General features: G+C 34.0%; 1 long non-coding RNA gene across 1 annotated transcript; it reads right to left on the bottom strand.

Moving 5' to 3' along the window:
* Positions 1 to 6868: 6868 nt before the first annotated feature.
* Positions 6869 to 8223, bottom strand: LOC104090495 (uncharacterized). The gene is made up of 2 exons (XR_684946.4): positions 8057 to 8223; positions 6869 to 7810 (listed from the first exon to the last, which is right to left on the bottom strand). It is a non-coding gene; the product is annotated as an uncharacterized lncRNA (long non-coding RNA).
* Positions 8224 to 16625: the final 8402 nt, after the last annotated feature.

The raw sequence follows: 16625 nt of genomic DNA, 5'->3' as shown, positions 1-16625 counted from the left end.
GCTACTCTTCCTTGGTGGAAGAGTTCTAGTTAATCTCAACTCCTAACTCCTTCCTTATCTTGGATAATGTTCTCGTTGAGTAAGGAATCCTTCTCCTTATTAATTATGCAATCTTTTCGATCAGAAAATATCTATTATTATGCCAGATTTCGTTTATCTCCTGCATGTGCATCTCACATGCTTTGAATCTGCCCGTGTCTATGCCTACCAGTGATGAACCTTGTTCATCCCTGAGTTCTTTTGTCAATCTTCAAAACCGTTCTTTACTTTGGCCAACAACAACATCAACTTATCTGTACTAAGCCACTTCATACTTGAAAGAGATCACCCTTCCAAATCAAGGGGACTGGACGTAGGGGACTGGACGTAGAATTCATTCTGAATCTGAACTAGTATAAAAATATATTATGTCATTTACTTTCTGCAATTTATCTTTTACATTCTATTCCTGAAAAGTCCAGTCGACTAGAACTCAAATTAGTCGACTACCTCGAAAAAGAAAAAAATTACAATTCACCCCCTCTTGCACTTTCAAATACAAGTTGAGCCAAATATGTATTGACCGGTGTCTCAAACAATTTACCACAAAAATTTGGTGAAAAAGATTCTTGTATATCCATCAATTTCATTCTTTATTTATATTTCTTAGCAAGCAAATTAAGTAACTTATTGAGTATTTGTAGTTTAGACCGTAAAATAACAGGTTGAGGATCAAGTTGTTAGATATTAGGGTGAAATTATTTAGTTTTTATATTCCTATATAAGCAAGACTTTGCAAGAGTTAATTAGGAGGCCGTTATGATTGTTTTTTCATTCAAATTTAGTCATTTTCTAGGTAGGAGCTAGATGAGCAAATATTGAATCATAAATGAATCATTTTGTTCATATTTAATCAAGATCTTCATTTGTGCGTTGCATTAAATGACATATTCATTGTGTGTCTTCTACTGAGGTCCCTTAGCCAAGTAATTGAGTATACCTTCTTTTTTTCTAATGAAAGGAGCTTCAAATTAAAGAAGAAAAAAAGATATTCATTACATAAAGGGACTGATCTTGACTTTTCAGTTCCAAAAATGTCTTGCGAAAATATAAATAAGTAAATAAAGGAGGAGAATTGAGTATAAGTTCGTTTTGACTATATCTGTACGTTATGGACTTATGGTGATTAAATTCTAAAAAAGAGGGGTCTAAGATCGATGGTCTTTAATTTATTCTTGGACCTTAAAAACAAGATCAAGTAAGTAAGTTGAGCTAAATCTACGAGCTAAGCTTCCGACTCTTGAGGTCGTTCGTAGATTGCATTAACAAAAAATGTATGCATTAGCTTTGTATATTAGTAATATTTTATTTGATACATTTTTTAATTTATCTATAACTAATACAAGCATTAGTCATACACACTATTTGGTATTGTTCTATGTATATTTAATACATAGCAAATCATGGTATTAGCAATACCAAAGTTATTAATACATGCAAAAACTTAATTAAAGATAAAATTGCCCCTTCAAATTTTATGCTTAATTAGAATTCTTTTTACCTGTTTTTCATTAATGTAAATAAGATACAGGCTGATAAATTTGCCTTATCTAATTTTTTTCCACCCCATTTTCTAATATTAAATTCTTTCAATTAATCATCCTTTTTATTAAAATATCATATTTAACAAAAAAAATGCTAAAAATCACAATTTCTTTTTTGAAAATTAAAGTACTTTTCTCTACAATCATGGGATTCTTCCTCTTCCTCTTCCTCTTCCTCTTCCTCTTCCTCATCGGCTCCATGGACACACTGTCTTGGATAATCAAATGCACAACATGTATAGACCAAATTAATGTAATCATTCCTAAAGAATTTGGAGGGTATTTTTGTAAACAAATAATTTTCTAAAATAATTATGCAATGCATGTAACTATTAATACACCAAACCAAACGGTCGATAAGAAATAATTTCAGCATAATTAATGTATGCATAACTAATACCATCATTATTAATACATTCTATTCAAAATTTCTTGGGTGGTTTTCCTAGTAAATATTCATCTTACAAAAGTCACTATATCAATTTTTTGTCACCTATCAAACCATTAAACTCAACCCCACGTAATCAAAAAATCAAACTAATTGGAAAACGCGTTTCCTGTACTAGAAAGCTGATGTAGGAAACATGTTTGGAGGTGCACGAAATATGAAATTTTATATATATATATATATATATATATATATATATATATATATATATATATATATATATATACTCCATCAAAATAATTTCCAACGAAAATATATCACTCTTCAAGTGTCCTAGACATATAATTTTAAAGCCATCAATCTAAAATTTATAGGGCTATTAGCTCTGTCAATCTCCAAAACTTACACGTACGGGATGAATGATTATAGGTACAACATTTCCTTAGTTAAATTCTCATTTAGTTGCAATTGTTATTAGTCCCTTCGGAAACATGCAAGGAGGGTATTACCTGTACTTGTATCGATCCGTACGGGTACTCGTACTGCACCGTACCGATCCGTATTAGGGATTTGGGTGAAGAATTTGGGTAAAGGGTAAGGGTAATGGGAGGGTACCGAAAAAATACCTATAGTACCGGTCCGATTAGTACCCTTAAGGTATCGGACAGGTACCCATACTTTACCGCTACCCTTAATTTTCGCATTAATTTTTGTTATACTTATGTTGCTATTTTTTGTAATTTTAATTATTTATTAGTAAAATGGCTCCTAAACTGGTAAACAAAAGTGTAATAGATTGACTAAGGGTAATGTTAAGGAGGGGGGTCATCGTTTTGAAACAAATCCTAACAAGTTCGGGTTTAAGCGATACATACAAGAAACGTATAATCCTACTTTTCAAGGTTTTCCTAAAACAAATGTTAGAAATAATGTTTGCGATAGTGAAGGAAATGAAGACTTGCTGAAATATTGGAAGAGAAAGAACTTTGGTCTTCGAGAAATAATTTGTCACTCCCCGAACATGGGCCTCGACATAACACGATATACAGTGCCTGACTACATGCGGCCGAGCGAACCAACAGGCTGGCTGAATCAACATGTGATATCATAAGATAATGAATGCGGAAGATAACTAACACATGCTGATATACTGAAAGTTTGAATGATATAAATCAAGTGCGAAAATACTAATATAAGTCTGAAACATATTTGTAGCCAACATTGCTTAACATGAAAAGCCTGTGACTCTATCTAACTATTACTCTAATTTATGAAGCCTCTAATGAAGTACTGAAAACACTGACTGTCTGAAAATACTGAAGACTATAAGGTAATAATTATACCCCTAAAGAACTAGGGATCACCAAATAGCAGGTACGAGAATCCTAGCGCTCTGAATCGTCAACCTGTAAATCATTGCATGTATCATGAGATGCAGGCCCCGGACAAAAGGGACGTCAGTACATTTGAATTGCACTGGTATGTAAAAGCAACTGAAAGAAAGAACTGTAAATGCTGAAACTGAAACTGAGTTGATAACTGAGAACTGATAACTGAAATGATAACTGTTGAAACTGAAACTGCAACTAAAATGATAACTCATAACTGAACAAAGGAAGTAATGATATGAATACTCCCTCATCTGAATGATGAACCACCTGTTTATCTGAATAAACTACGGCCTCGGGCCTAATATATATATGCACAAGCTACGGACTCAAGCCCAAGTATACGTATACATAACTATGGCCTCAGGCTCAAAAATACATAAAGCATAAACTCCGGCCTCAGACCCAAACATGCATAAAGCATAAACTATAGCCCCAGGCCCAAACATGCATAAAACATAAACTACGGCCTCAGGCCCAAATATAGGTGTTCAACATTCAGGGATTTAAATTCAGGAACTGAGAATCATACTACAATATGTGATACTGAAATACTGAATCATACTAAGTTACATGATACTGGAATACTGAATAGGACTAGACTAAGACATGTATTCATGAACTAATTATGAAAACTGAAACTTGAACTATTTATGACATGCTAAGTAATCTAGACTGAGACTCATAGGCATCAAACCCAAGTTTATATTGATTACGCATTGAGCTCACGACGTTCAGAATGAAAGTCATGAACGAGTTATTTAGCTAAAGAATAGAAGTTCTGCAACTATTCAAGGAACTAGGCTTAACTATATTTCGGAGGCAATTAGTAACGTCGTAAAAGAAACGTAGTGTAGGGAGAAATGAGAATCATTAATATTCCCAAACATAGAGAGTTAGCCTCACATACCTTAACTTCCTGCTCTTGAGCGTACTACAATATTCGCCAACCCTTTCAACTTTAATCTATATTGCAATACAAGTTAAATGGATTCCATATTAGCAATAATACTCATGTTTTGGTCACTTAGGCATTTTCTCAAATACTCGATGAGCATAAAGCTTCATAGCCCTTATTAATGGTGTTTCTACACCCAACAACACATTCTCTTTCTCACAGACAAATTCTAAAATCTCAACTTGCTATAGTTAATACCATTCTTCATCACCCATAAGATAAATAACACCATAAATAAATAAATAAATAAATAAATAAATAAATAGCAATTAACAACCCAAACCTATAATCGTTCATTCTTTCCTATCAAACTTATCAACTCATATCTCATGAACTTAGAGTCTATAATCATTAATCCAATGCTATAATCAAATAGAGGATGGAGATATTACCTTCTTAACGTTCAAGCCTCTTGAATTCGAGTTCTAGGATTTATTCTCTCAATAATGATGTATCGATCGAATATCTAATAATCTGAAGGATTTACCCATGTTAATAAGGTATTGGAGAATTGAAATTAATTTAGAGTCACTGTTAGAACTTACCTTGGATGAGGAGGGACCTTGGAGGAAGTTAGGTTCTTAAGAGCCTCCCTTTCTAGAGCACGTTTTCGTGTTTTGGGGTGTGGGGGACGAAGTAGGGCGTATAAAATGACTTTTCGAGTGCGCCCCGATTCAGATGAAGGCCCAACCGTGTACCTAAACACACATCAAAGACAGTGGCACTGCCACAAGTGCGCGGCTGCACACGGGAACAATTGAGCGCGCAGACTGCGCACCGTCCAGTAAAATGCGCCTAACATTTTGTATAGAAATTCATTCAGGCTCCACAACATATTATTGAAAAGGTATTTCAAAGGGCTACAACTGTCATGTTTTATATTTTCTCAAATTTCTAACAGATTTGCATGAAATTCTTCTATAATACAAACTTTCTATAAACTTAGTCGATTTTATCGAATCTTATGCACCTCACTCTCCGTCTTGATTCCAAAACAACTATTTCCACCCATAGTCATCCAGATAGGAGTTCATATGTCTAAAATATCAAATTAATATCCATTTAACACATCCACACCTAGTTCGAATTTATGGGGTGTTATATTATCTTCCCCTTGGGATCATTCGTCCTCGAATGATTGTCCCGACTGTAACTACGACTAACTATGGACCTTAAACGGGTCTGGTGGAAACGTGTGAACACTAAACTTTCATGAACACGCAATACTAAACTGAATGAATACATGATTACTGAATTATTGAGATACTGAACTAAATGACTACTGCATTGACTGAATATTGAGCTGACTGAATACTAAAAGACATGAAGATTATTATATAAGGTCTAAATGAAAAGGTTAGTTACCTTCAACATTTCTCTGAAACACCCTCCAGCTATAATAGTATATCACAAGCCTCACAAGGCATCATAGTGCGCATATAACATGAAACATATACGTGAATACTGGTCTGCCATGGATACGTGAATATTGAACTAACATGGATATATAAATACTGAACTGGCATGAATATTTGAGTACTGAACTGACATGATATCTGAGCACTGAACTGACATGAATATCGGAGTACTAAACTGACATGAATATTGAGTACTGGATTGACATGAGTATTTGAGTACTAAGCTGACATGAATATCTGAGTACTCAACTAATATGAATATCTAAATACTAGAAACTTGAATGTTATAACATGACACGTGAAATACTGGGTGTACAGCCGCCAATTATGGTGGCAACTCTAACTTGCAAGGTACTTGCATGATCCTTCGTAGGATCTTATACGGCTTGATGTATATGGGACTGAGCTTTCCTTTCTTCCCAAAATCTTAAAACACCTTTCATAAGCAGAACTTTCATAAACACCCAATCATAAACTTAAAACTCTAGGTCTCTATGCCGCATGTCCGAATAGGACCTTTGGCAGCTCTGAGCCATCTTCAAATGTTGTTGAATCAACTTGAATTTCTCTACAGCTTGATATACCAAACCTCGTCCCAACAACTCTGCTTTGCCAACTTTGAACTAATCAATTGGCGATATATACCTTCACCCATACATAGCTTCGTACGATATCATCTTGATACTAGAATGGTAGCCGTTATTATTAGAAAACTTAATGAGAGGTATGTCATCATTCTAATTACCTTTAAAATAAAGGACATATCCTCAAGTATCTGAATAGTGTGCTCTGTCTGGCCATCTTTCTGAGGATGAAAAATTATGGTGAGGTTTACTATTGTGCCTAATCCTTTCTGAAAGGTCTTCTAAAAGTTTGTTGTAAACTAAGCATTGTGATCTAAAATGATGGACAATGGAGTCTTATGCAATCAGACGATTTCCTGAATGTACAACTTGGCATAATCTTCTGTTAAATTTATGGTCTTTACTGGCAAAAAGTGTGCTGACTTGGTAAGTCGATCTACAATCATCCAATCAAATCATGATTTCAAAACAAGCAAGATAATCATGTTATAAAGTCTATATTTACCATCTCCACTCAAGTCTATATATATTCTATGGTAAGACACTAGGTTTTCTGTTGCTCAACTTTCACTTGCTGATAATGCGTACACTTGGTCAAAAAGTATGCGACATACTTTTTCATGTCGTTCCACCAATAAATCTCCTTGAGTATGATACATCTATGGGAAATCTGGGTGGATAGAATACCTGCAATTATGGGCTTATAACATGATCCTCCCTTTCTAAGTCCATCTATGTCTGGAAAACACAATTCATCTTGGTACTTCAAAGTATCATCATCTTCTCCTTGTTCAAAAGTCATCGTCTCATACTTGTGAATCCTCTCTTTCAGCTGCAACAAGTAGGGATCATCAAATTGTTTCTCATTCACTTCGGCTACTAAGGAGGAACAAGTCTTGTTCTGGACAACAACTCCACCATCTTCGGAGTTCGAAAGCTGAACTCCTAACTTGGCTAAACGGTGAACTTCTTTCACCATAGTTCTCTTGTCTGCCTCAATCATGATCCATACTTTCCATACTTGATTCTCTTGTCTGCCTCAATCATGATCTATACTTTCCATACTTGATTATCTTCTTAAGATGGCAAAATACATAGTTCACCCCCTGAACTATGGACCAAATCCCCGTGATACACTTTTTGCGGACAAAAATTACTTTATAGACTCAACATTTTTAAAGTGTGTCTAAGACACACCACTTTTATTTTGACCACTTTTTAGGGAGGTGCATAACACGCACCAAAAAGATTGTAACACGTGTCATTTTTCTTATTTTTCAAAAAAAAAAAACTTAAAATTACAATTCTACTCCTAACTACCAAAAAATTTCCAATTACTCGATCTTCTTCATCTTCCCAGGCTACCATTGAACCATGGGTGACGGCATCACCACCATCAAGACCTTCAAAAGCACTAATTTTTTCAGCAATCCACATGTATCCCAAATACAAAGTTCGTCTCTCCCCATTTGTCAAAAGTGCAATCAAGACCTATTGAACCACCAGAAAATGTTAAGAACAAAAACTCATAAAAACATGCAGAAAATAACCCATAAATCCATACAATTCATAGTGAAACAACGAGACCGTATGATAGAGCAATAAACAAACACACAACCCCAATTTCTGTAAAAGAGAGCCTTTACCACAATGATACTAAAATCACAATTCAAGATTTAAGCTAATTACCAAAACCACAAACAAAATCAATAAAATCAATGTTCAATTTATGCCCACCCTGATTACGATTCCATTTTAACTAATAAAGTCGTTGTTTAGCTTCTGATTTAAGAAGAATTTGGTGAAGAGTATGTGGTGACAATAGAGTCACTCGTGTATAATGAAGCTATGAAGTAGCTATTGGGAAGAAACGAAAAGGAAGAAAATTTGGGTAGAAGACTAATGAAGGTACAGAAGAAGGAAAAGGGGTATAAGAAAGAGGAAGACATGGGGGTGGGAGAGGCTAACGGGGGACGTCGGTATTCAGGTGGGGGACAACGGGGGATGGCAGGGGTTCAATTGGGGATGAAAGGCTGATGCATTTTTTCTCTTTTCTTTTTATCTATTAAAATAAGAAAAATAAATAAAATCAAATAAAATCTTTACACGTGGGCTGACATAAGGATTTGGACAAAATATATAGAGGTTTTACGCGCTGGTCATTTAGAAAAAGTGGTGTGTCTTAGACACACTTTGAAAAGGTTGAGTGTGTAAAGTAATTTTTGTCCGCAAAACGTATGTCACTGGGATTTAGTCCATAGGTCAGGGGGTAAACTATGTATTTTGCCTTTTAAGGTACTTCTTGAAAATAGTTATAGTATTGTTGTGAGCTAAGTCTTTGACCGGTACTCCGAAGATTAGAGTCTCGTGCAATGGCACTACCCTCATGATACACAACTAGGCATGATTTTATAGTTTTTATATCCCATGCTAACTATGCGGGTTTCAAATCTCCAACTGGACTTACTGACGATTTTCACATCTCCCTTTATACCAAAGGTTAAAGTCTTGTACCTGCGGATCTCTCTTTTGTTGTGATTTACGTCAATGGAGACTCATCTTCTGACTTACTTCTGAGTAGTCTTTCTTACTAGGAAAACTAAATTACTTACATAAATGGAAAGCTAATGCATTCACAATCATCATACACAATCTTAATGATTTAACTCTGCTCACACTGTCAATCTTGGGTAAACCTTTTTTCGATAACTCTTAAAAACTATTCTTCTGTAGCTTGCTCTCTTACTGTCTAGCTGATTTTTTTTCTTCTTCCACTGTCACTGTACTTTGGGTTTAACTTAAACTCTTTGGATTCTAGTATGCGTTCGGTATTTCAAATTATCATCCACACATTAGAGTTAACCTGGCTAAGTAAATCAAATCGTACCTTTACTAGCTCAACTAAAATTGCTAATTCATTGTATCTACTCAAAACTTACTTACTATTCCTTTACTAACCACCTATTAGCATCATATTTTCTTGTTCTGCTATGAATAACTAAAGTGAAGCATAGGGTTAATTCTAACTTTCCTCACTATCCAACCCTATTTTACGGTCGCATACTATTATTTATTTTTTAAATATGTACATGAATCACACTTAGGGAAGTTTCATTTGTCTTAAACGAAATTGGAATATCTAACCCCAAACATTCTATACCCTTCAAAATCATATAAAACTATAAACATTCGGGGTAAATACTTAGTCACATAACTTAAGGGAGAACTGTCATATTGTTTGTCTCACAATAATAGCTGCTTCATATAGTAACTTACTAACGTGGTACTTTCTAGTTCTGATTTGAATAAATCTGAACAACTTATAATCATTCCCTAAAATTCAACATCGGCTACTCTTGGTTCACATTTCGTACCTTATATCTTCTTAGTCATATGTATGAGTCGTGCGAAAAACACATCTTTGGTATTATCAAACATTTCTGTCTCCTAGGTATTTTGCCCTTAGGCTCTTTTCTGTCCAAAACTATGGTGATCAATTCCATGCCTGTTGCGATTAAATGCTTAACATGTTATACCGTGGGGTCTGAAATCTAAACTATCATCATCCAATATGTGGCTCCATTTTCAAGAATTAAATAAAAAAATTCTGTGAGGTAAAACACATACGAATACACTACCATAAATAAATTTGTCCATCAAAGTATACCATTATCTGATTATTCACTTCATGCACCATCTGGCGAGTCTTAGGTCTTAATCCAGACCTAAAACATGCAGAGATTTTGCTATAATCATTGTTACTTGCATTTTGTTTAGCACCCACAGGCATCACTGTATACTCATAAGTCAAAAATTGGATACACTGAAAATTGGAGATATGGCAACTAAATAACTGAATACTGGCGTACTTAATAACTATAAAAATGCCAACTATAAATCATTACCTGCATCGTGAGATGCAAGCCCCGAGAAAAAGGGATGTCAGTATATTTGAATTGCAATGGTATGTAAAGCAACTGAAAGAAAGAACTGTAAATGCTGAAACTGAGAACTGATAACTGAAATATAACTACTAAAATTGAAACTGAAATGATAACTGATAGCTGAACAAAGGAAGTAAGGATATGTATACTCCCTCTTCTGAATGATAAACCACATGTTTGTTTGAATAAACTACGACCTCGGGTCCAATATATATGTGCACAAGCTACGGCCTTAGGCCCAAGTATATGTATACATAACTACAGCCTTAAGGCCAAAAATGCATAAAACATAAACTACGGCCTCAGACCCAAACTTGCATAAAGCATAAACTACAGCCTCAGGCCCAAACAGGCATAAAGCATAAACTACGGCCTCAGGCCCAAATACAGGTGTTCAACATTCAGGGATTTAAATTCAGGAACTGAGAATCATACTACAATATGTGATGCTGAAATACTGAATCATACTAAGTTACATGATACTGGAATACTGAATAGGACTAGACTGAGATATGTATTCATGAACTGATTATGAAAACTGAAACTTGAACTATTTATGACATGTTGAGTAATCTAGACTGAGACCCAAGTCTATATTGGTTACGCACTGGGCTCACGACGTCTAGAATGAAAGTCATGAACGAGTTATGAAGCTAAAGAATAGAAGTTTGGCAACTATTCAAGGAACTACGCTTAACTATATTTCTGAGTTAATTAGTAACGTCGTAAAAGAAACGTAGTGTAAGGAGAATCATTAGCATTCCCAAACATTGAGATTTAGCCTCACATACCTTAACTTCCTGTTCTTGAGCGTACTACAATATTTGCCAACCCTTTCAACTTTAATCTATATAGCAATACAAGTCAAATAGATTCCATATTAGCAATAATACTCATGTTTTGAATACTTAGGCATTTTCTCAAACACTCGATGAGCATAAAGTTTCATAGCTCTTATTAATGATGTTTCTACATCCAACAACCCATTATCTTGCTCTTAGACAAATTCTAAAATCTCAATTTGCTATCATCAATACCATTCTTCATCACCCATAAGATAAACAACACCATAAATAAATAATTAGCAATTAACAACCCAAACCTATAATTGTTCATTCTTTCCTATCAAACTCATCAACTCATTTCTCATGAAATTAGAGTCTATAATCATTAATCCTATGCTATTATCAATTAGAGGATGAAGATATTACCTTCTTGACGTTCAATCCTCTTGAACTCGAGTTCTAGGGTTTCTTCTCTCAACAATGATGTCTCGGTCGAATATCTAATGGTTTGAAGGATTTACCCATATTAATAAGGTATTGGAGAATAGGAATTAACTTAAAATCACTATTAGAACTTACCTTGGATGAGGAGGGACCTTGGAGGAAGTTAGGTTCTTGAGAGCTTCCCTTTCTAGAGCAAGTTTTCATGTTTTGGAGTGTGGGGGACAAAGTAGGGCTTATAAAATGACTTTCCGGGTGCGCCCCCACGCAGCTGAAGGCCCAACCGTGCACCTGAACGCGCATCAAAGGCAGTGGCACTGCCACAAGTGCACGACCACCTACGGGAACAGTTGAGCGCGCAAATGAGCACTCAGACTGCGCATAGTCTAGTAAAATGATCATAATGTATAGAAATTTTTTGAATAATCATTCAATCAATATCAAACAGTTTCAAATCAATACTAAATTTTTAATACCATATAAGATCTAACCAAACGGTATTTTTTAATTGATGAGTCTTCAAGACTACTCGTACTGTCATACACGTATTAACCAAATTTTTAATACCATCAAGACTACTCATAAAGACATACATGTATTAATCATTGAGATTTTGATTTTTCGACTTCTCAGTTCTCAGTTTAAGAGAGAGACGAGACTGACAACTTCTCTACCTCTCGTGGTTGTTGACAATTGCGAATTAGAAAATAGAAATTAGTGATTTAGCCATTTAGGGTTTCAATAGTATTTTATATACATAGGGGTAAAAGTGTAAATATGAAAATTCTTAACGGATTAACGGCTTACCCGATAAGCAAATTGAGTAATTTGCCCCCAAACCGTTAAGCCGTTAATTATAAAATCTCAATCTGTTCACCATCCATTACCCCGATAATCCGATATCAATAAGCCAATAAGCCATCGATTCGGTTCGGTTCGGTTAACGGTTTTGGTTCGGTTTTGAACGACCCTACCGATAGGAGTTCACATGTCTAAAATATCAAATTAATATCCATTTAATACATTCACACCTAGTCCGAATTTACGGGGTGTTATGTAATTCAATAAGACAATGATGCCTATAGTGAAATAATATCTACCGGAGACGGCAGGGACGCAGAAGAATAAGTGTTATCAATTTCAAGCAAAGAACTAGTGGAAGTTATTGAAAAATTTCGTGAATTATAATTTTATTTTAATAAGTATTGAAATAAAAGTATTGAATTTTTTTCATCCATTAAAGTTTGTTTGTATTTAAATTAAATTTTTTTATTTTTAATTTAAAATTACCTCTAAGTACTGATACCGCACCCTTAGGGTCGATAGGTGTACTGGTAGGGTACCAGTAAAAGTACCCTTATCCCGTACCCTTAAATCTCCTTAAGAAAAGTATCCTTACAGACCCCTCCCCCTTACCCTTACCGTCCCCGTACCCTTAACCCTTAAGAACCAGTGCTCTCCCTTAGACAACGTTGTATGATACACACAAATTAAGAATCGTGTAATTGTTATAACTATGTATGAAATTTAATTGTATACAAGTCTCAACCTAATTATTATTATTATTCTCTCAACCTAATTATTAAAGTGCAAAAAATCGAGATTATTTATGCAAAGTCTCCTCTATGGTCTGTCAGTTTACTGCATATATCTTACACCTCACCCCAAGATTGTGACTTCTCTTAGCTGTCGTTCTTAGAGTAGGAACAAAATGCAGATAATCTCATAGCTGTGCCCAAATATGGAACAATTCATGCAACTTGACTTTGTTAACACTCACTGAATGTGGACATATGAGAATTTCCTCATCGAAGAAACTTTCTGCTATAAAGAAAAGACTCCTCCTAACTCTGGTTTTACTTTTTTATTTTGAGTTTAACATTTATTTAGTTAAAATAACCTCCGGCCACTTAAACTTGTACCAATTTATCGTTCCGGTAGATAAACTTAGAACTTTCTCATTTAAATATTTCAACTTAACTAAATGACTATAAATAAACACCCACGACCATGAGTGTTGTTCATCGCTGTTGACATGAATAAAATTTAACATTTTCTACTTCCATGTCTTTCACATTATATTTTCTTGACACTTGTAAATTGTGGGTCCCATTTCTTTCTTTTTTTAATAATTATTTTGTGGATTGTGTGTACCCTTCTTCTTCCTTTTATAACTCGGCAGAAACCTTCAAATATCATTGAAAATTTCTCCGACGGTTGTCATTTTTTCTCGCTCCACTACATTCCTCTTCTATTTTTCGATCTCTTCTCACTAACAAAACAAGAACTATTAAAAAGGAAAATCTTCAGATCTGACCTTCACCAAGCGTTGCTTCGAATGGGCAAATCAATAATAGTTCGGCAAATGGCCAAATATACCTCTCTACTTTCAAAAATAGTCTAAGAATACCCCTCGTTATACTATTGGGTTATTTATACCCCTGCCGTCATACTTTGGGTTCAAATATACTCCTCATTTAAACAGAAGGACACGTGTCATCGTCATGTTGGTCAATTCTAAATATCTCCTAATTAATTAAAAAGACTCATTACTCATACCCGAAAAATATTTTTTTTTTTATAAAAACTGAAAAAACTAACAGTTTCTAAACTCCAGTTTTTACAAAAAAACTATTTAAAAATAACTGAAAAATATTTTCTAAAACAATATTTTTGTAAAAACTGGAAAAAGAAAAAACTGAAAAGCAATTTTCTAAAGCAATTAAAAACTGGAAAAAACTGAAATATTTTTAACAAAAACTGAAAAAAAGAAAATATTTATTTATTCAGTTTTTACAACAACATTGCTTTTTAGTTTTTTTTTTCAGTTTTTACAAAAATATTATTTTAGAAAATATTTTTCAGCTTTTTTTAAAGCAGTTTTTTTGTAAACACTGGAAAAATATATATATTTTCATTTTTTTCAGTTTTTAGTAAAAAAACAAAAAAATCAGTTTTTCCAATTTTTACAAAAAAATAGTTTTAGAAAATTGATTTTCAGCTTTGTTTTTCCAGTTTTTACAAAAACATTGTTTTAGAAAATATTTTTCAGTTTTTTCTAAAGCAGTTTGTTTGTAAAAACTGAAAATAAAAATATTTTCATTTTTTTCTGTTTTTAGTAAAAATAATTTCAGTTTTTTCCAGCTTTTACAAAAAAAATATTATTTTTCAGGTATGGGTAATGAGTCTTTTTAATTAATTAGGAGATATTTAGAATTGACCAACATGACGATGACACGTGTCCCTCCGTTTAAATGAGGGGTATATTTGAACCCAAAGTATGACTGCAGGGGTATAGATAACCCAATAGCATAACGAGGGGTATTCTTAGACCATTTTCTAAAGTAGAGGGGTATATTTGGCCCTCTGCTGATAATAGTTTCATCTTATCTACCAACAATTTGATTTATTTGAACTTTGACTTGAAGATATGGTTGCAAGATTGCTGGCCAAATAATCTTTTTCTTTATAAAAAAACTTGTCTATGCAATTCTCCATGATTTGCACAGGTAAGAGATAGAGATTGAGGTAAAGAGGTGGAAAATGACTAATATAGATCTTATTTACTTGTCCATCAACATCCTATTTTTCTCAATAATTTTATTATCATCTCCATTTTCATCGATGGTCCACCCATTGCAGCTATTCCTTCGCCTCCCATGGTGATTTTTCTATTATGGTAAAGGAATGATCTTTGGTTTCATTGAGTACTGCATGGTTAAAGTCACTTGTGATGAAATGCAGATGACAAAATTGATGGAGCAATGGCAAGAAGTGAAATTGCCTTTTCATTTGATTTATGATTTATTTATTTTAGTATTTTTTAATTAAAAAGTATTCTCACGCTCCTTTTTAACGTGAGCATCACGCACTACTACCAATCAGTTACCTTGTTGCCACATAAGCATGGTCAATGGTTAGAGGTGTGTATTTATATGCATTTTATAGAGTTGGAGTGTTTAAATGGAAACGTTCTAAGTTCATCTATCGAGTTGACAAATGGGTACAAATTTAAGTGGCCTGGAAATCATTTTGCCTTTTATTTATTGACAAGGAGAGTCGAATGGATTTATCTTAACATAATATATTTTGGTACAAACATATTACGAGTAGATGTTATCAACATATGGCTTCTATGTTTCTTAATTTATCATAACTATTTTTTATTTCTTATTTTTCACCACTTACTGTCAAAATTTGTTCCTGCTTTTATTGCCAAACTGAAATAGCATATCATCCTAGCTCTACTGAATTGGATATCTTCGGACATCTCCAAGACTCTGCTCTCTGCCTCAGCATCCAAAGGTACGGTCTAGCGGTGAATGAAGTTAACGGATTACGGGAAATGAGGGTCCAAATTTTAGCAGAGATATATAATGTTAGTTGATTTTTGTTTATCTGTCTAATTTTGGTTGAAAAAATTACTCTGTGATGACAGGAGATAGTATGTACCCGCACGGACGCACCAACTGATACTACTGTTATTTAAAAAAATGGATATATTTGAGACTCAGGACTGTACAGAAGACTCCCCAAACGCAAAGTAAAGGATTCGTTCTTGCTATTTTTCTTTGCCCCTTTTCAAGTTTATTTTCATTGAGCATCCCTAGGTGCTAAGTTTCATTAGAGGAAACACGACTGAAACAAGCAAAACTGAAACAAATAAACTTGAAAAGAAAGCCAAGAGAATTGGAAGAAAAGAAAACCTCTATTTAGTTTCTTTCTTTGCCATTCTTGAACAAAAGAAATAATAGAAAAATTAATTCAAGTTACAACTCCACTCAGTAACGCAGGATGAAAGTGTAATCGTTAAACTGCAAGTCTAAATGCCATGGCATGGTAAATTAGCTAGTTGAATTAGTTCTACTACATTAATTAGGACAACTTGGCCGTGGGTAGGACGGATTTTCTCACTACCTTACGACCGGTTTGGCCATAGATTTTGCCAAATTTTTTCCAAATTATTTTTGGCAAATTGTTCATAAATTTTATCTATATTTTGGCAAATTCTCAAATCCCAAAACCAGCTCAAGAGTTGATTTTGGCCCAAAAATTTACTATTACATTTTTTTAAAATTTTTAAAATTGCCCCATACTTTTATATTTTATAAAAGAGCCCACCATTTATTATTTTGA

The sequence above is a fragment of the Nicotiana tomentosiformis genome, chromosome 12, assembly GCF_000390325.3.
Source record: "Nicotiana tomentosiformis chromosome 12, ASM39032v3, whole genome shotgun sequence".
In the NCBI taxonomy this organism is placed as follows: Eukaryota; Viridiplantae; Streptophyta; class Magnoliopsida; order Solanales; family Solanaceae; genus Nicotiana; species Nicotiana tomentosiformis.
The sequence above is the reverse complement of the archived record's forward strand: the minus strand, read 5'-3'. Positions and strand labels throughout refer to the sequence as shown.